This window comes from Gavia stellata, chromosome Z (genome assembly GCF_030936135.1).
Source record: "Gavia stellata isolate bGavSte3 chromosome Z, bGavSte3.hap2, whole genome shotgun sequence".
NCBI lineage: Eukaryota > Metazoa > Chordata > Aves > Gaviiformes > Gaviidae > Gavia > Gavia stellata.
The window spans coordinates 66,582,544-66,602,830 of record NC_082637.1 but is presented as its reverse complement, the minus strand read 5'-3'; positions in this window follow the sequence as shown (position 1 = coordinate 66,602,830).

Here is a 20,287-nt window from a genome sequence, read left to right as displayed (position 1 = left end):
ATGCATAACAAAGCCTCCTATTTGTATTAATTGCATATCTGGAAACTTCTGTAGAGTAATGTCGTAAATATGTAGTGGCAACACCCAGAAAAATGGCTTAGAACTTGGCAATCCTTTTACAATGCTTATAATGGTCTATTTTTTACCTCGTTAGTGAAAAGCAACGTTTAGAAGACTCCTACACTCTGTCCTCTGTAGCAGAGATGGACTATAAGGTGGTTTAACTTGCATTGTAAGTAATCCTAGATTTTTTAATTTTTTGTTTTTGAATATACAAGGTCAATTGTTGTCTCCCTGGTAGTTAGTGAGTTGGCTACTGCTTCAGTCACTTACCAGTGATAGGTCCACTATCAGTTCTTGAAAGTCTGGTGGGTTAGTCTTAGTAAGAAATCAAAACTGGTAAGTGAGCTTTCTGACCCAGGGAGGTTTTAAAAATTCCTCTGACCCTGGTATCAAGTGAATTCTTTCCTGAGGCTGGAAAAAGCTCTCTGCGAGGAGCTCGCAGTTTAAAAGCACTGAAGCTGAACTCCTCAGACACAGCTGCTCTTTACAGGCTATTTTGTTTCACTGTCTTCCCTCCAGTACAGTTCAAGTTTCATGGTGATTTCAACAAGCCCTTATGAACAGCTGCTGCATTTTAAGAGAAAAGACTCCTGGTTTCTGACACTACCAAGCTTTCTCTCTGAGCTACTGACAGAATGGCTAATTTAAAAAAGCATGTGGTGTTTCATCATTATCTCATTTTCAGAATATGATTTTTGGGACCAGTCTGAGCTAATTGAACTTCCCTCTTATGACAGTGGGATTGACAGTATTTATAGCAACCTAATTTAAGTTTTCACTTCCCCAAATGGATACGCTGTTAATACTTAGTTTAAAGAAGTACTTGGATCTCTCAGCAGGCTCAGTTTTCTGGTCTAAAAGGCTATTGTAGGTGGTATTTAGCCAGCTGCTGGAAGACAGCCTTGTGCTCTCAGCAGTTCAGTTGGTGAACTGGCAGTAGCGTTTGCTTTTTTCCTTCCTTAACAAATTTTCTCTGGAATTTCAGTCTGTTGGCAGAAACGAACGTGTGCTATAGGGATGTGGATCTGTGAAATTAAAAAACAATTTTTAGGTGCTATAATATTTAAATGACAGGTTTCTTCTCTTGGGTGTGCTGTGGGTAGCAGGGAAGCTTTTTGCACCTCATGATTATGAGCATCCCCTCACTACCCATCTCCACCTCCCCCCTCCCCAAACCTCTTTAAAAATGAGTTAAGCTTCTTTGATATAGGTGCTGATTTGAGACACCATGTTTGTGTTCTTATGTTTTTCATTGTACCCAGTAGGTAGAAGAAAAGCTAAAGTAATACTCACTCATAGGATTCCCTGTCATAGATTGAAGACAGTTCAGAAGCTAGTCACAGTATCATCATCTGCATTTTGTTAATGAGTCCTTTCATCTCCCTTATGTCACACGTTGCCTTTTCAACACCTGGTTACCTTCCAGCTGCGACTGTAGTTTCAGAAAGTAAGTCCTGTTGACATTTGATGATCTCAATCATAAACCAGGAGATTTTCACAGACTCTTCACAAACTTATAAAAGAACATTTGAGGTGGGAAAACAAAATAATTCCAGATTGTTCAGTATTTTGGGTGCAAAAAGATAGATTTGTATTTGTAAAAAAATAAAAAAATCTTTGTAAATCTTCAGCGTTATCTGTCCTCAAGCAGCAGTCATGCTGTTTTACTCCATTTTCTTGAGTGCTTCCACATTCACAAAGGAGAGTGAAACAGCCGTTGTCAATGGCTTAATGGTAGTCACCAAACTCTTGAGACTCTTTGGAAATTTTCCTCTAACTTTCCAGCATGTGGTTCTTAATTCTAGTTCTGTGGCTTTTGAGAGAAATGATTCTGAGTGCTGCAGCCAAAAGAAAACTTCGGGGTTTTGTCTAGGGTTCATACCATGACCAGAGGTAAAGGATCAAGATTTATTACTCACTCATGAGCTCTGCTGTTTAGATGCTTTCCTTGTTCGTGAGGAGACTACAGCGTACATCAGGGCACGGCAGCTTACCCGTGCGGAAGCCACGTTTGTTAGGTAACTCCAGCGCCAGCAGCTGGGGTGCTCGGCAGCGGTAGCCACAGAAGTCCTGCATCTGTGGAGAACTTCTGTGTCCTCCTGTGAAGATGCAGTTCAGGCCAGAAACACTGCTATCATCCAGACTAACTAAATCCAGTCATGTACTTCATTTGTCCCTACCACGCTTCCAGTTGCTGTTGGGCGGACATGGCTGTATGTGGCACACACAGTACTCCTGCAGAGTCCCAAACATTGTCTGTTTTTGTGACTGCAATAAGCCTAAACCAAAGCCCTTAGTTGCATCAGCCTCTGATCAGGCCTGTAAAGCCGCAAGGTAAGATTGCATAGGGCTGAGACCCTCTTTCTTTATTACTGCTTTGTGCTAAGGACAGACCAACCCAGTGTGTGTTTCCTACTCTAGTTGCACACTCTGAAGGTATGTAAGGCTTACCCCTGTACAGAGACACTCCGCTATTTACTGATCCTGGAAAAAAAAAAGGTCTAGTTTATGCTAGAAGACAGTCCACAGAGGAACTTACTGCTAGCGTAGCCAGAAATTATTATTCTAGTGTAATCATGGCCAGAAGTATCATTGCCTAGACAAGTTTAAACTTGGGCAGTTATTTGTCTAGGAAGATAGAACAGCATTCAGTAATAATTTACATTTTAGCATGTTCTTAAGAAATGTAGTATCTCTGACCTACGCTTCTTGAGGTGCGATTTAGGAAGTCCAGGGCTAAGATGAACCTGTTGGTTTTGCCCTCTTCCTCTTCCCTCCCTCCCCCCTCAAAAAGGTCGCATGCCTGAAAACACTCGGTTACCTTTTCCTTCATTATCTCATATAGGAAGCACAAAGGAAAAGGAAGACCTGTGTAAAGTTTTCATCCATGTCTCTTCCAAAGCAGACTGTTTAGGAACTCAGAGTACACTGCTTTTAATACTAAATGGGATTTCCATAAATGCAAAAGAAGGTTTTGTTTGAATTCATAAAATTTTTCCAGAAACCTGTCCGGGATACCATAGTCTGTATTGATGTCAGACACTAAAGAGCACAGGCTAAGTGTCTCTGGATATACGTGATGCTGGCTGAGGCTGCCTCTGATATTAATGTATTAGGGGACAAGAGGCCACAAGAGAAACAAGTGCAGTTGTTCTCTGTTGTGTTTGCCATCGCTGGATCTTCACGTTAATTCTTGGTTGTAGTCAGCATTGTATCTTGCTCTCCAGCTGCCAAGGTAATGCTTAATGCTTCACATGAGAAGAGGTAGAGGGCTGCTGTCTGCAAGGGAGAGTGCAGTTAAGATTTATTTCGCAATATGATACTTAAACTTATTTTGCAATTTGATGCTTAAACTTACTTTGCAATATGATACTTCACATTCTTACTTAATATGAACTTCATATTTTCCTTTTAGCATTAACTTATTTCAGGAAAAACAGTTACGCAGCAACTCAAGTAGATTTGATTATGCCATCTTGGCTTTCAAACACATGTTTGAGAAAGTCCATTTCTCTGTCAGAGAATACAGAAATTAAGGCAGAGCTATTTATTTTTATGTCTAATTTTACCTTATTGCTAAGGCCTTGTTTTTTCTTTTAATTTTTTGTTACTGTCCTGTCAGCCATTTGCCTCCAGGAATCATTGAAGCGACTGGAAGGACAGCTGATCTTTGTTCTTTCTGCAACTAATTTTGTTAGCAGACAACAGAAACCTTCTGTTTCAGAGATTGTGCAGGAGGATGTCTGTCTTCTTTATGTGCTCTAGTGCTAAGCAACCCTTCCTCTTGTATTGTTGGTTGTCCTGGATTTGCTTTGGAGAAGAAAAAAATGCACTATCCTCCCTAGCCCTTCCTGTTTTCTTTACTAAATCTTTACTGAAATTTGAAAGATTCAGAAAAACTTCTTGAGATGGATACAGGGTCTCAACTAAAATTCAACCTATTTAAGAGAATGGGGACTTAGTATCTGCAATGACAGCAGCAGATGATTCAAATACAGTTCAAATTCAGTTGTTTGGAGTGTGGGGCCAAAGAGGTTGTGGTTGGCTGATCAAATTAGACAATGGTTTTTTTGTTTACATTACAGGCAGCAGTTTGACTTATTCACAGAACACATAAAATAACTAGTTTAAACAGACAGGATTTTCAAAATTTAGGAGGGTATGCTGTTGTTTAGGGGTGCAAACTACTACCCAAGTATTACAATATGTGAAACATCAGGAAATATGATAGAAGCTAATGCATTCTCCAAGCTCTAAAATTAAGCTGGTTATTTATGTACTGGCATATGGATTTAGGAGCTGTATGTGACCACTTTTAAGGCCAACATGAAGCAATCAACATTTCTCTGCAAACTTACTCACCCAGAAATGTGTGACCACGTAACTGTGTACAAATTAAGTTCTGCTGACAGCATTAAAAATTTGAAGTTTATTTACTGTGTTTAGGAAAATCAAGGTGTACCTTGTACTGCACCAAGCACTTGGTTTATTTATTGACATATGTTATCTCTACAATTATTTTTCACATAGCATCATCCTGTCAATCTTTTTTTTTCCTTATGTGGCAAATAGAAGCTAGACAGATGTCAGATTTAATGAACTGGACCCTTTCCTAAAAACTCTAAATGGGAGAGACATGGATTTGACAGATGGACCACTCTGTGAATAAGGAATTGGCTGGATGGTCGCACTCAAAGAGTTTCACAAAACTTCTAGGACCTTAGCAGCTGGGGGAAGAGAGAGGATCTATTACTGCACTGCTGGTGGAAGGGCTGTGGCATGGCAGCATCCATGCAAGAGCTAGATCCTCAGCCAGGGTCTGTTGGGCAACCAGTTTTGTGGTCCCTCACTCACAAAACTGCTTATCTGTGAGTCTTTGTGAATCACAGAGAGGGTGTTGAGTGACGTGTTTGGAGAAAGGTGGAGGAGTTTTTTTGTTGTTGGTGGTTTGGGGTTTTTTTAAAGCAAATGATGATATGAGCCTGACTGGTCTGGAATCCTACAGCATCTTTCTTGCAACAGCAGACACATTTCAGTCATGTCTTCTAGACCAGTTTGTGACAACCAAGCTAAAACCACCTTTCTGAAGTCTGGTAAGCTGTGCGGATCCAGCTACACATGAGCAGAAAGGGTGCTGACGTCTACAAGCATCCATGACAGCTCTGGTTTGATTAAGCTGACATTCAGCAGTCTGCTGTCTCCTGTCATACGATTGCGCCTGTTCATCTGAAAAACTCAACTATGGTCATGGACCCTCTTTCTGCTCTAACTGCTGTGTTAAAACTTGCAAGTATTTGTAAGGGAACTCCAGAGATTATGAAAGGGTTTCTCAATATTATTCTTTTCTAACTGGAAACACTGCTTTTAATTAGCATGGATTCCCCTCTTTCCTTTTCCAGCTTCATCTGTTGCTGCAAGCATTTTTGGTTTGGGCTGTGTTGAATTTCCAGTTTCCCAGGGAAGCTTACAGCTTGTTTGGTCTCTGGCTGCCTTCCCTCAGGGGGAAGCAACTGTGCAAGACTGTAAGGACTGAAGTTCTTAGGCAAGAGTTTCAAAGCAAAGAGAAATTGCACAAATTGGTGTGAATTAAGCAACAGAAAGAAAAAAACAAAGATGAAATATGCAGGTAAATTAATTTTAAAAATACATTTTTTCATCTTAATTCTTGCAAATGGATTGTCTACAATCTTAGCTTTTTATTTAGCTTTCTTAACTTTAGATAGACAGCAGCCTTCAAATGTTTGTGGTATTTGCTACTCTTCCAAGTTAGTTGCCATGGCCAAGGAAGCTACAGTGGATTTGTAGGCAGACCTCAAACCCTGAAACCAACATAAAATGAAAAGTGAAAGGCAAAGTCCATAAATGGCAGCCCCAAACTCCAAAGCCTTAGTAAAAGGGTTTAGATTTTTTTGCACTATCACTTCCTAGGGTCAAAGAGGTTTCTTTGGACAAAAGATATCTTGGGCCAAAGGTGCTGTCTCGATATAGGGTAAAAGTGATACTAATAAAATTGAGACACTGACATATCAGCCCTTTGGAAAAAAAAAGGAAAAAAAAAAAAAAAGGCAGGATCTGGCATAATGAAACCTTTGGTGATGTGGGAGTTGCATATTTCCTTGTTTATCCTGTGTGACCCTGACTGCCTAAGTTAGGTGTCAAGGATTTGCAGGCAATGTACCTGAAAGGTTATGTCTTTTTGAAATATGATATGCAAATTCCGTGTGCTTAGCAGAGAGCTGCCAAGAGCTTGCTGGTAGAAATGGTGGTAGAGCAGCAGGTGGCCTATGAGCTTAGGGGTCTCGTCTTGATTGAGACCTCCAAATTCTGCCATAGTTTCATATGGCAAACTTGGTGGATGAGTTTTCCCCATGTTTTTAAACTTGTATAGACTTAGATGCCTTTGGGAGAGAGTAGGGATAATCTCACTGTGTGCAGTGACACCCAAAACACAAGATAACCCCAATCTTTGCTAACCAGAATAAACTTATTTTGCCCTATTGTCAATATAGATAATCCAAAATACTAGTAATAAAGAAAATAAAACAGAGAAGGTAGCACATGCTTTCAATGATGTGAGGATAGATTGTATTTGATGATCACACCTATTCATTTCAGAAGCCTGTTGCTTTGGTATGCTGCTTTCTGTTTAGTGCTCTGGTAGATGTCCAATAGCTTGAAGCACAGTGAATAAGGTAACTGCAAAGATGAACAGATTTGTGTAAACACGTGTGATTTTGTGCACCTCAGATAAAAGCCAGGGAAGTACTCTGCTGTTACGGAAGTGAAGGAAAACTAATGAATAATGTATAAGCACCTCGATTAAGTGAAAAAAATTGTACCTTAAGGGAAGAAAATACTCTAAGCTGTACTTAACTGTAAAAAGATTTATTATACAATTGAAAGTCTCTGGGCTTTTGAACAACAACATAACTGACAGAGTAAGGTGGTAACTATTCTAGGGTGTGAGGAAAATCACGCTGAGCATCTTTGTGCCCTGTGAGCTATGTTTCCATCTCCTCACTAACAAAATCTGCTAGTATGAGTAGTACTGCCATTTGCTTCCCTTCTCAAAAAAGAAGTTTAACAGGTGTAACAAATGAATTATAGCTAAAAGCAAATTAATTATAATTGCAAGTTTGTATTGTGGGTCTGACTTTACCTACAGCTGCTAGGACTCCATAGTGCCCTGTCTTTCTAACTTAGTCTACCTACAAGTAGATACTGCTCCACACTGGGTCTGTTAACCAAACTGTAATGTGGGAAAGGGGCACACACTCTGTAGGGGGAAGATGGCCAAATGTGTTTTCAGCGAAATTAGTTTTTTCATTGAGGACAGATTATTTAATGAAGAAGTGTTGATCTCCTTCATGACATAGAAAAACTGAGGGAGGCTTCTGCTGAATTGCAAATGAGTATGTGGCTGAAATGTGTCCAACGCAAGTAGAAACTACCATTATTTGATTTGTAGGAAAATGCTAGTCTTATGTGTGCTGCAAAGCAGGGATTGAGCCAGCATCTCCAGGAATACCCCTATCCTGTGCCTTTACCAATATACTGTAGAACCACTTTATTTACCATGAATACATTTGAAAGGCTTCATTTACTTTTTGTTTTGTCTGTGTTCCCATACAGAACAAAATCAAGTGTTAAAAGCTGATGTGGTGCTGAGCTATTTCCCCCGTCCTCAAGACCTCTGCAGTTTGGCTTTGCAGCTCCCGGGGACTGTAGCAGCAAGGTGGCAGAGCCTCTGTGCCGTCCACTGGTGCTGGGGAGCCACACAACTGCCACTGCTTTGATTTGCTTTTCCTTGATGGCCGTTATTTGCTAGAAGTTGCAATAGTAGGGGGCTTCCCTTCTGTCCTCCTGGGGAACAAACATGCAGCAAAATACCTTCGTTCCTTTGGAAGATGTAACAGGTCATGAAGATCTAGTGTGCAAATATGTAAAATTTTTACAGGACTTAAGAAACTGCTAATGCTAGCCAAGAAGATGAATTTATATAGTAACGGAGGTGTGTTAATCTTACAACAATGACAGGTGCTTTAGAAAGTTAAATCTTAAGTTAAAATTCTTTATTCCTTTAAGTATTAATTCTTGAGTGATTTATATATGTGTGTGGATATATATTGAAGCTATTAATATAAATTGAAGTTTGGGTGTACCATTCTCCATTAATTTTTACTTATTTTCTCTCCAGTAGTGTCAGGGAACAGCTGCATTCTCCTTACTTACAATATGATAAGGCCCACAATTAATCACACTTACAAAGGATGCCAGCTATTTGATGCTCTAGTGTTCTCCTCCTGGCATTACCTGACTTTCTCAGAATTTAGTAGCAACCGGTTGAAAATCCACCAAGAGGATTTCTAGTTAGCAAGTGGGCAGCTGCTGCTAAAGTTAACGCTTTACAACTTGTGGAAACAAGAGAGTCCATTTGAGAGAGGAGTGAAGGAGGAGTTCAGCTGTAGAGCGCTACCAGTAGTTGTGTTAACTAAACTCCCCACAGAGCTGGGAGTGGATGCTGTTGTTCATTAAGAGCTGAAAAGACTATTTCACAGAAACCAGTAAATATATTCAGAGTTGAAAGGTTGTAGCTGCTCCAGGTAAAACAGCACGGGGTCTCAGCACCTGACCAAGAGGTGAGATGTAGTATTTACTCTTTCTGATCCTGTTAAACCACTAAAGGCTTTGTCTAAAGCCTGTTGAAATCTGTTTAAAAGGTTATCATTAATCTAGACTGACTTTGTTTCCAAAATACTTCTGTGGGGTTTTTTGTGTTTTTGGTTTTAATTAATAACCTTTTTAATCTTTCTGTAATTCTAACCCCTATCCATTTCCTGTTATTGGCATACTGGATATTTTTCCTCTGGTTGTTTTTGTTATAGAACTGATAGGAACTGGCTGAAGTGAGATGAAGGTAAATTTTCTGTAGTCCAATGATTTTGAACGTTCTTGGCTGCGGGGAAGAGTGAGGTGTTGAGTAACAAAAACATGACTCCAGATCAGTTGATGTGCCATTGGTACCCATGCTAGATTTCTATGTGTTTGTCACTACTTAAAGAAAGTATAAGTAAGTGTGTGGAAGTCTGAAGAAAGCAGGCCATCAACAGTGAGGCGGAAGCCATTTTTTGCATAAGGTTTGAAAGGAGCATCCATGTTTAAAAATAAATCTTAAAACACTGCATGGACTTTTTTGTTCAAACCACAGTGCTCATCTCTTGCCAGTAATCAAAGGAATATTTAAATAATGCAAATCTAAAAGAAAGGAGAAGCATAACTTGTCAACTTATCCCATGTACTTTTTTTAGAGTCTAGTTGAAAACAGTGATGTTGCATAAATATTTCAGCAGCAAATACCCATGTGGTTCTTTTTAAGTGACTGGTTAACACCCAGTTGGTTGCATGTTACAAATTACCTCTGAAATTGTTGAACCTCTTGTAAAAGAAATCACTTACAGCATTTTACATATCATTAAATTCTTGCAATGTTTTAAGTGAAAAGTAAACAGCAATAACACTGCTGGTTTAGCTTTTTCCCTTCATTTAACGTATAACCAAGTATTCTAGCATTTTTGTTTGTGTGTCTACTACAAAAATTTCTATATTATGACCCTATGTTATACTCTGGGAGTTTAGAGAGACCCCGCTTTACTGAGGGGAAATGAGGTTTTAAAATAATTTTAATGATATTTTGGAACCAGGGCTCTCAAAAGAGTTTGGGTGCTACTCAACTTGTATTGTACATACCTCCTCCCAAGACAGTCAAGCATCTAGTGGAATACTCAGATCTGGATTTGGCATCCAAAACATCTCAGAAAATAACAGGGAGAACTAACTCATCGTACAAAGATGGTGTGGTGGGCCAGCTTGTTTTGGGGGCCAGCTAGGAAGGATGGTTAGAAGAAAAATGCCCAGATACACAAAGAAGAGCAGGTAAATTGGTGTGGGGGGAAAGGATTTAGGCATTTAACAAGAAGTACTTCTCCCTAATTGGGTGCATCACTCCACTCCTATTGGAGTTAAACTTTTTCTTGTTACATTTGACTGCTTCTTAAATCACAGTGGAAGAGGAGACTCCTTATCCGCTAGTACATCACTAATAGGACAAGTACTCAAATCCTTCTATGAGATATCAGCACTGAAATGGTAGTTAATGGGTTTAACAACTCAGTTGTTGTAAGTGTTCTGTACATTTTCATGTCTAAGCAATTTTAACCTTGATCAGACCAAGCTTTCCTATAACCATCACTCAACTAGCATATGATCTAACTTTAACCAGCTTGCTAGGTTTGGCCCACGTGGCATCAATAGTATAGTAAAAAACACCTTTAACATTGTCTTCCTGTTTGCTTCTTGCAATATGTGAAACATAACAGTCAATAAAAATATAAACACATCCTTTATTATTAAAGTCAGCACTCTTCAGTAGAATTTTAAGCAGTCAGCTCTGTGACCTTTTAAGCCAATCTGTTTTCCTAAAACAACAAAGCGTACAGTATGGCACATTCTCTTTGCTGATTCATGTAAATACCTGTATTTCTTTACTGTGGGAGTGTTTCATTTAAAAGTTTCCAATTACAGTACTGAAATCTGGAGTTTAGGCATCAGCTTGTGTTAACACAATCTTCACTCAGTATCTAAGACTGTAATGGAAAAATGGCCAAAATAATCTGATGGGCCTGATTCTAAGATGCGACATGCATGGTGCCTCTCAGGGCTGCAACAATGCTATGAGAAGCGCAAGCGGGCAGGACAGCAGGCTGGCCAGGTACTGCCAGCTACAGTCAGGGAGCAGCATCGTGTGTCCAGGCACCATACAAACACCTGCCAGGCAGAAGTTTCTGCTCCGATGATCTGCTGGCTGATGGAATACATTTTGGTACTGTTTATTTGTGGGATATTACTGTACTCAAATATAGTGCTTGGACAGGTAAACAGCAATCTAACTGGGTGTTTGCACAGATCACTCTTTATTTTCCTCATAAAGCCAACAGTATTGGTAACCTGTTGTGCTGGAGATGCTCTAAGTGTTTCTGAATGCCAACAGGGCAATGCAGCTATCAAAAGCACTGAACTTGGTAGGGTAACTTGTGAAACTGCCTGTCTTCACTGCTGGCTCCCTATGGGATTAGTGTCCAAAGTGCAGAATCATTCCATTATTCTGGAAAAAAAATGTATTATTTGTTCACTTTTTCTTTATAGAACTTTGAGAGCAATTATCTTTTTGCTTCTTCTTTTAAAAATGCTATATGCCTTTTTTTTCACCTTTCTTTCCCACAAAACCGAGTGAGGGGATAGAAAAGGCCTAAGACTACCTTCACAAGAGGCATTTAACAATGGCATTAGTTCTCAAAGCTGCCAGAAACAGCTTCATTTTTTTTTAATATCCCACTTGCACGGTGTTGCTTGATGCAAAAGTTCAGACTGTCTCTGACTCCGAAGAGTAAGGAGCAAAGAACCAAGTCGCCAGGGCTTCCTCAGAATCACAGAATCACTAAGGTTGGAAAAGACCTGTAAGATCATCAAGTCCAACCATCAACCCAACACCACCATGCCCACTAAACCATGTCCTGCAGTGCCACGTCCACACGTTCCTGGAACACCTCCAGTGAGGGTGACTCCACCACTTCCCTGGGCAGCTTATTCCTCCTAGCCAGTAAGACAAGAAAGAGCCTGTAGGCTTAGCACTTTCTATGGGGATCTGAGCCCAGCCTTCCAACTTCCTAGGGGAGAGCATCCTCTCACAGGGAGAATGAAGCTGATGGATGGGTAGTTGTTACAGCATGCTCCTGGAAAGGAGCAGGAGAAGAAATCTGCATTCCAATTCTTGCTCTAATAAGTATCTTTATAGTTGAGTCATCTGAGCCCATACAGAAAATTAGACAGCTGAACCAAGCCACCTTGCAGAAATAAAAAATCTTTTTTTTCCTACGAGTGTCATTGCTACCCTGCTTTTTTGGGTTAATTGAAATGTTTTTCCTCAAAAAAAGAAAAAAGGAAATATCTTCTTTTTTGGTGGAAACACTGAACTCCAAGTATATTTACAGGTGTGAGTGATGTACATCCATCCCTGAGGGGTTAGAAATCAAATCTCAGGGAAAAGAGTGGTATTTCCTATAGATTACTTCGGATAGATAACTTACTATTCTCAGTGACTTCCCTTCCATGGGAGAGTTATCTAGCAGAAATACCAGGACTTGCAACAGAAAAGAATTTGTCTGCTAGCAAGATTTTCTGACAGTCATCTTGCAAATTACTTGGGGCAATAATATACATGCAGCTTCAGGGAAGATTCTGGCTCTGTTTAAGTGAATTAAACAGAGCGGTGGGATAGAGCTTCTTCATTCACAAGACCAAAATCACCACATCCTTGCTGGGCTCCTTTGTGCAGTTGCTGTGTACCTAGCCTTGGTGCTCAGCCTATTTATCATGCACTCAGCTGAACTGAGCCAGAACTGTTCAAACAACTGTGAAACAGCTTGTGAAGCAGTGCGAGGTGTGCTAATTCTGTGGCTCCTTGCAGGGCAAATAGTGTGAGTCAAGGCAGGTGGAACTTCATATCCTAAATTGTACATTTAAATGCCACCAGCTAGTATCTGGCCAGTTCATACGCATGTAAGAGGTATTTTCTACACTAAGTTAGAAGGTTACAAAAGGCCTCTGCATCTGACAATGTCTTTTTTACATCCACTAAGCAAAGATCAAAGGCGGGGGAAGGTGAAGACAGATTTAAAAAAAAGAGAGAGACTTTGCCAATCTGCTTGTCATTTAGAAAAAGCTTAATGTATAATGTCATGGAAACGAGCTGTTCCTACTGAATAAAACCAATAGTGTTCTTCATATTTCTTCCTTCTTAATCTTTTTAATGCAGAGGAAAAAGAGGGCAAATGTTAAACAGTTAAAAGCAAATATTTTCTATGGTAGCAGTCTGTATTTTTTGTGTCTAGTCCTCTTTGAATATTGTGTGCTACAGCTGGAGATCTTTGAGCAGAAAGGTGGCAGGGGAAGTAGATGTTCACATGGGCAAAGTGTGGGCTCAGACAGATGCACTCGTGCTGTCTGCCACCAGACATTAGGCCACGTCTACATTGTCTGCAGAGATGGCCCACGTCTTCTCCGTGGCAGATGCGGACACAACCTCCAAAGGACAATTCAGAGGTATCTGTTGACCACTAATACAGAGGCTGCAGGCTGTGCCAGCTGAGAATCAAACCCTCTCTCTGTCCTATTTCTACCTCTGAAATGTGTTGCAAAACTTATTGGGAAAGCCTACCCACTACTTGCCCATCTCTCTTCTGTTGCCTTTCTGCTGAAAAGAATATCTGCAATACTGGAAATCCATATATTTTGTGCTGCTGTATTACAGCAATTGCTTCAAATTGAAAATAAGTATAGCTGAATCACTAAATACGTTTTCTAGGCTGCAGAAAACAGGCTAGCAAGGCAGGAAATACAATGCTGAATATGGGAATTCTGGAAAAGCAGTCTACTTCTTATGTACAATTTTTATGTTTCTTTTCATGCACTTGATCACTGAAATAAGTTTGGCCTAATTTCCCTGCACTTTTGACACCTGATTAACTTCCTCTGTGTGTAGATTGTAACTAAAAAATCTGAAAGAACAGAAACCCTTCCAGCTATTTATGCATTATCTTCCACAGTAGCTTGGGAAATCATGGGAAAGCTGCTTCTGTCCAGACTTGATCGGCGATGATGTGCTGAGCAGTCCGTAAAAGGTGTTACAGTACCTGCTGACCAGGTGAATTCAATGTGCATAGACATTTTCTGGCACGTCTGTGTAAACGGCCTGGCAGTGGTGCCAGCTGAGCTACCTGAATTCAGTACACTCCTCAGAGGGTCCTGAGCCCAGCAGCGAGAGGTGCCTTCAAAGCATGTTGAAACCACAGATACTGCAATGCGTTTGATTCACTGTTATTAGCCAAACTGACTGAAAGCTCTGTTGCAAAGGAAGCTAATGAAGCTAGGTGGCTTGCTAGCACATTTCAGCCTTGGGACTGTCTTCTGAATTCGCGTGCTCAGGAGTGAATCTGCAGGTCTTTTGTCTCACCAGCACACAGCACAAGTGAGTCTCTGAACTCCAACCAACACAGAAATCAAGAAGGGCTAATTGACGTCTCTCCTTGCATCATTTTTTCCCCGTCTTTCCTCTTGTTGGAAGTAGACTTTAATGTTTAACCACTTAGAAACTAAGCCCCTAGATCTCATTGCCCAGCCAGAATACCTTACTAAGGTTTATTCCCCTTGAATCTTGATAACTGGTGCTGGTGGAGTGCTGTCGGTTTCGATCTAGAAAGTGGGCAGTTGTCTGAAAGGGTCCTGCTGAGTGCCACAGCATTGCCCTGTGCTCGCAGTGGAGCAGCAGACCTCATGCTTTCCTCACAGCAGTGGCACAGCCTGTCAAAACGAGTGAGGTCTTACCACGCTTGAGATGTGATAGGAAAAGCATTTTTCAGTCCATAAGACCATTTGAGAAATATAAGAACGTAGTGATACAGTGATGCAGGAGGAAGAACGGATGGAGCCATCATAACCCCCAGGTTACACGCTGCTGCCCTGCCAAGGGGGGCCATGACCACCTTCAGGTTGGGTGTTGCTATCAGCTCTCTCCAGATGCAAGCACTGGGCCAGTGGCCTCTCAAGTGCCCCAGGGCCACAGCGCCTTTCAGATCAGTACTGGCAGCTCTGTGCCAGGGACACAGGGACGCTGACAGAGGCAGCCACGCTTCCCAGTGCTCAGCAGCTGCTGGAGGAAAACACAAAGAGCAAAGGGTTGAGGCTGTGCAGGAGCAATGGAGGGAGTGTGGCTGGTGTGCACTGTTGAGAGACCTTTTAACCAAAGGGTGTGCACGTGTGTGTGTGTGTGGTAAGTGATGCTTCCAAAAATCTTGGAGCTCTGATCGTTACTGCAATGTTACCCAGTGTGTCACAATTATTTGAAACTGCAGGTTAAGTTTAGTAGTGATTCTTAAGATAGATTTCTTGTTCTCCTACACACATCAAGTTCACGTGCTGACCACTGGACATTTCTAACTTCTTCAGCAGGAATTTGGACTCAGTCACTTTGGAGAAGCAGAGCACTGCCACACTTCATTTTGCACAGATATGTGCTACTCAGCACATTGTATAGCTTTTTTTTTTTTTTAAAGGACAATTCTGAGTCTGCAAAACTGCTCCCGAGGTATTTTTTTTTGTTTGATTTTTGCTTGAGACCACTTGAAACCTCATCTCTTGCAATTCTTTGGGAGGCTAGGTGCCTGTCTTTTGAGACAATAATCTAGCATAAGCTCTTTCAGGTTTTCTCCTCATTTCTATTACAGAGTTTGGAGTTCTTTGTTAAAAAAATCTTGCTTTATTTCTGTGTGATGAGCAGCCCTCATACTTCTGTAATAGTCTGACAACTTTTCCATATAAGGTGATGGATAGTATTAAGCACAAAGAGTGTGTCCCTGCTGTTCGTTGTCAGGAAACATAATTGCACAGTCTCTTACTTTTCATTGACACCCATGACTTTCAGACTTGGAGTGAGGCTTCACTTAAACCTCTTCTAAGCTCTGACACTTGTAGCTGGTCAACTCACCTACTTGAATGTTTTCTTTTAACTTCGTTATTATTGCCAGTGCCGCATGACCTTTGGTCATTTATCCGGACTGGAGATGCTCTTCTGCTCAGAGACCTGCGTTGTTGTAAACACATAGCAGAACATGCGGCTCCTCTTTAGACTCAAGATATTTGGAAATGCAGGTTTGGAAGGCAACAAGAGGTCAGAATAGGCATTGTTTTAAAGTAGAACCTTTTACTCTAACTAAAAGCTATTGCTTGCTTCATGTATAATTGAAAACAGTCTAGATTCTCCTAAATATTTGAAGGTACTAATGGGTTTAAGTGACTATGAATACAAGGGAAGTCAGCATAAAGCATTTTATGCTTCACTTCTCCATTTGATCTGGTTACTTGCCATGTTAGATTGCAACAGGTTCGTGTTTGTAGCTTACAGTTTTTCTTGCACTGCAGCTGTGTTGCATATCCTCCATTATGCAGAAAAGCTTTGCAGTCATCTGCAGGAGAACATTCTTCATATAAAAGCTTGAATATTGTTGACCTAATGGAGCTTCAACTGTGTCAATGTAATAAAGTCTAATAGAGAGCAGTATGGTCATGCTAATTCTGGCACTGTCTCCATTTTAGCTTTCTCAGAGCATGTCTACACACCCTAGCCCAGACTATGCTGCACCTGCTCCATCCATGTGCTGTACTGCCCAGCTGCAAGCAATTCTTGGCAGGGAGTCAAGTGTCTGCATTAGGCTTGGTGCTATGCTAAGCCATAAATCTTGAGCAGAGTTGCATAAATTAACTGACCTCTCCTCTCCTGTTTATTGCGATCACCTTGTGCATCAGGCTGTTCTTGAGAAATGGGTCTTATTTGCTCAGTGCTGTGCTAACATACTCTATAGTGAGTGAAACCCTGTGATTTCTGGACCAGAGTTGATATGCAGATGGTGAGGCACTCGGGCGGGTCAGAGCCATACCTGTGCACAACTGGCTGCAAAGTATCTCCTAAGCATCTCTTTTCTTTGTTCTCTCAGTCATAGAGAGGGTAAAGATCCTTATAAATACTCCTTACAAGGTTTGGAGAAAAAAGGCTGACAGACATTACAGCTCAGTCTTCTCTGCACTTGTGTTAACAGGTATAGGATCTGATTCATTAGCCCTGATTGAAAGATGTAGGTTAATTTTACTGTGCATACATAAAGTTCCACATACATAAATGGTTGACTCTGAACATGTGTAAGCTCCACCTCCGGACTGTACTGATATAGCAGTGCTCTTTCTGGGCTACAGCTGGCTTGTATCTAGGTAGCCAGGAGTGTTGGTGGAGGAAATTTGTGACTGTTTCTACCTGAGCACGTAGATATGCTGATGTGGGTGTAGGTTTCTGAAAGTGAGGCACAGCAGTGTTAGCTCTTTCCTCCCTTTCCCTCTTTATTTGGTTGCTTCTCACCACTTAATAATTATTTTGAGAGGGGTGGACTAAAAAGACAAAAGGACTTTAAGGACTGTCTTTTAAAAAAAGAAATCATATAAGCAACAAAATACTTGGCAGATGGAGAGAACAGACTTACTAATCAGAAAATCTTTCTTCCATAGATAAAACTTACTAAGAATTTTTCATAACTTTTAGTTAGGGGAAAAAAGCTTTCAGACAATTTCCGTTTGTAGTACTGATATGGGTAATAGGTTTTATTCTGGATATTAGACATTCATATTTAAACCATTTATTCTTTTATGCTTAGATATGCTTTTAGTGTGCGGTGTATCAATTTGAATGTCCACATACAATCTGACATGGAAGGAGTCTTACAAACTGAGTGGCAGTAAAACAGTATGCCTATCAATTAACTCTCTTTGATTGCTAATGATGACAGCGATTCAGACCCAGTCTGGGGAGCCACCTTTTTAAATAGCTCACAAGGAAAGGTATGAGCTTCCAGAAGGCATTCAGAGCTCCTAAGCTGGATGCATAACTTATAGATAGTGAAGTTCTTTCCATATCAGATCCATCTTTATGGAGCAGCAGGAGGTAAAGAAAGGCTGAATTACACAAGTCTGTCTGGGAATATCTGCAGGCTTACAATAGGTAATGATTTGCAGAATTAAGAACTGCAGAACATTTGCAAATATAATATCTGTGAATGCATTATTCTGATCCTGCAAAAACTTGAATGTAACTAAAAAGTACTATTTAAATCAATGTACTTAGTTTTAAGTATGGTGAACAGGCCTATTTGTGATCTTACATCACAGTCCTTACAGGCAAGATATCGTTGCTAAGTGTCATTAAAAATGCAGGGATTAGCAACAAGACTCCAAAGTAACTGATAAATGGAATTGGTGTCTGGAATGCAGTGAAAAGGAGAAGTTCAATAGCAACTAAAAGCTGAACTTTCCTATCAGTGAGACTAAAGCAAGAGGTGCATGAAGCTTTTCAACTGTAACATGGCAAATACGCCATTTGCTTTGAGAAAGATTCCTTGTCATTTGTAAACAACCTTTCAAAGAAAAATCTACATTCAACTACACTAGCAGTTTCAGAGATCTGTCATAATGCTACTTTTTCCTTTTGGTGAGCTCATACACTGAACACAGTGAAGGAGCTTAAGTTTTAGAAATAAAAAAGTGAGTAATGGAATTTGTGGTACTACAAAACTGAAACAAGGAAAGATTAAAAGGAGTTTTGCATCAGGAGTAAGAAAATAAAACCCATACTGCTTTGTGCTCTCCTGAATACAAGTTTATATCTGTCTTGTCTTGGACTGGATTCACACGTAGCGCTTAAGTGCTTTTCAAAACCAGGTATTAGAAGAAAAGAATCATCAGTACCAAAAATGCAGATAAAATACTTGTAGTGAGCTTTGGAGTAAATTAAGAAATTGAACTGGAGTGTTCCATGGTGTCGTCATTTGTTTGCTTTAAAAACAAACAAAGGAATCCAAAATAATTTGGCAGATTGTTACAGAACCCTACTGATGGGGATAGTGCTGGTCCATCTCACAGCCCTGCTTGCATAAAGCTGCTGCAAGAATTTAGTAGGCTTAGGCTCCTGAGTCCTAGTGTGTAAAAGAAATTGAGAGGTCAAAGATGACAGTTGCTGTTTCACATCAGAATAAACCAACTCAATACTTATAGCTAGATCTTAACTCAAACTTAACTCTGACAGATTGGCAAGAATTTTCAATGTGGAGCTACAATTCTTTAAAAACCCTGTTGTACAATCCAGAGGAGAAAAAAAAAATGGGTCTTATAAATATAAAAAAGATGTAAACAACAGAAGAGCTAGTTCAAGCTGACAGGACAAAAAGGAATGTGTTCAAGCTACAGTAAGTGTATTTCACATTCAATGACAGGAAAAAAATTCTAAATTAAACAAAACAAAAAGGGAGAATGGACAAAGAAAAATATTCAAAAAAGAATTCTGAAACGTGACTATTAAATTTCAGTATTATTAATCACTACTTCTAATCCTGCCAACAGTGTAAAGCAGGAAACCTCATGACCGCTCAAAATCTCATCTACTTTAGGACTCGGCTAGCACAGTATCCATATTTTCCTTTGGAAATGAACTTCATAAAAACAAAAGCAGAACTGCAAATACTGTGCATACTGCGTATTACTTCCAGCCACAGAATACCACAGTCTGTAAACAAGGCACTCCAAAGGCATGGAACTGTCCTGCTCATCTAGGGAGAAAAATACTGCAAAGTCATCATCTTTCTCAAGGACATAAAAAGTGTTGGAGAAACTCTTGACATTTTCATAAACAAGCAATACCTCTGGATGTAACTTACATTCATCAGTTGTACATTTTGTAGCCCCAAAAAAGGCAGACCCCTTATTTTAAATAGGCCTAAAATGTCTGCTGTTTTTCAGATTACGTATTTGGTTTGGAGAATTTCAGGTGCTGGGGAGAACAGCTCTTCTTTCTTGTCCAGCACGGACAGCTCTGCCCTGAGTTTCTGCATTACTATCTTCCCTGTCTGTTGCTACTGATCAGAACTCACAATGCCTCATGGAGCAACTGCAACTGGCATTTCCTTCAACGTGCATGTTAGTCACTTCTAGGCAGACACAGTATTCCGTGGAAACAGACAGCCATGCCTACTTGTTATATTTGTGTCACCCTTGTCTGTAAATTGGGGAGGGGGGGCAGGACTAGTATAGTTAATAAATAGCAAGTACTATAAAATATTTCATAAAGTCAAGTATTTCCTGTTTATAATTAGGAACTGTGAATGCAAGTTGCATGTGCTGAACATTTAAGCTTATCTAGTTTTGCTATTCTGGAATATAAACCAGGAGAAAAGTCAGCCAGAACTTCTTCCCAAACGTGTACACTATGCTGTGTGGGTTTTTTTAAGAAAGCAGGAGACCTTCTTATTTGTGCATGAAAGTAAAGTACCACAGATACCTCACTGCCGTAGCTCCAGTCTACAGCACGTTTTTTTACAACAGTTTTTGGAAATACTGCTAAAAGTGTCTTGCTAAGCTTGACTGCATAGCAGAAACTATAGGGATTACCGAAATGTAATGTATACAGAACATAGTGCTGCCATCACGCAGTTGTGCGTACTGTAACTCTGTATGTCAGTCATTCACTCCAGAAACATTAAACAAAAAAAACCAGGGAGTGAAGAAAGTAGCAGCTTTC